Below are 1,192 nucleotides of genomic sequence, written 5' to 3'. Positions count from 1 at the left end.
TGGCATCCTAGAGTTGCGAAAATTTGTAGCACTCGTTGAAAGAGCCTGTAAGGTCGAAGAGTTGATTAAAGAAATGAGGAAAGCAATTTTTGAGTCGTGGGATTTAAAAAAGAGACAGATGGGGAAATCACATCAGTCCTCATCTAAAATATCGAGAGAGTTCACTACCTGATCGAATGCTTCGGTGGGGTATTCGAATAGGAACAAGGCGCAACTTAAGATACACGGAGAACGAGCAAGAAGACGATACTCAACCCCCAACCGAAGAGATGGCTAAAAACCAAGGCAATCAGCTACCTCCTGCAATTGTGGTTAATCAAAATCCTGCTCCATGCACTATGTATGACTATGTTAAACCTTCTTTAACAGGAACTGAATCAAGCATAGTTAGACCTGCTGTAGCTGCAAATACCTTTGAATAATAACCTAACACTATTCAAATGATACAACAATTTGTTCAGTTTGATGGTTTGCAGGATGAGGATCCCAATGCTCATTTAGCCAACTTTTTAGAACTATACGATACATTTAAAATCAATGGCATTTCTGATGATGCCATTCATCTTCGTTTGTTTCCCTTTTCATTGAGGAGCAAAGCTAAACAGTGGTTGAACTCGTTACCACGAGGGTCAATTACTACTTGGGAACAAATAACCGAAAAATTTTTACTAAAATATTTTTCACCGGCTAAAACGGCTAAATTACGTAATGATATCTCTTCTTTTGTGCAGATGGATTTAGAAACACTCTACGATGCATGGGAGAGATACAAAGACCTTCTGAGAAGGTGCCCTTATCATGGGTTACCACTTTGGCTCCAAGTACAAACATTCCACAATGGTCTAAATCCTTTGACTCGGCAAATGGTTGATGCACCTGCTGGCTAAACCATCAACAATAAAACACCGGAAGATGCCTATAAGTTTATAGAGGAGATGTCACTGAATAACTATCAGTGGCAAGTCATGAGGACAAAGCCAACGAAAACAGCCGACATTTATAACGTCAATTCGGTCACCATGCTCTCTAATCAGGTAGAACTCTTCAATAAAAAGATTGATGTTTTTCTTAATTCTTCACAGGTTCACCCAGTAATGCAGTCCAAAGCAAGTAGCGATGGAACAAACCATTCGGAATACCAACCTTATGGCCACAACATGGATAACGAGCAATTAAATTACATGGGTAATAA

At 39.4% G+C, this 1,192-nt stretch overlaps 1 non-coding gene across 1 annotated transcript; it reads right to left on the bottom strand.

The window, feature by feature from the left end:
• Positions 1-698: 698 nt before the first annotated feature.
• LOC121209248 (small nucleolar RNA R71) lies at positions 699-805 on the bottom strand. The gene has a single exon (XR_005904365.1). It is a non-coding gene; the product is annotated as a small nucleolar RNA R71 (small nucleolar RNA).
• Between the last annotated feature and the right edge of the window lie 387 nt (positions 806-1,192).

Source organism: Gossypium hirsutum, chromosome A10 (assembly GCF_007990345.1).
Source record: "Gossypium hirsutum isolate 1008001.06 chromosome A10, Gossypium_hirsutum_v2.1, whole genome shotgun sequence".
Classification (NCBI taxonomy): domain Eukaryota; kingdom Viridiplantae; phylum Streptophyta; class Magnoliopsida; order Malvales; family Malvaceae; genus Gossypium; species Gossypium hirsutum.
This window is presented reverse-complemented; position numbering and strand designations above follow the sequence as displayed.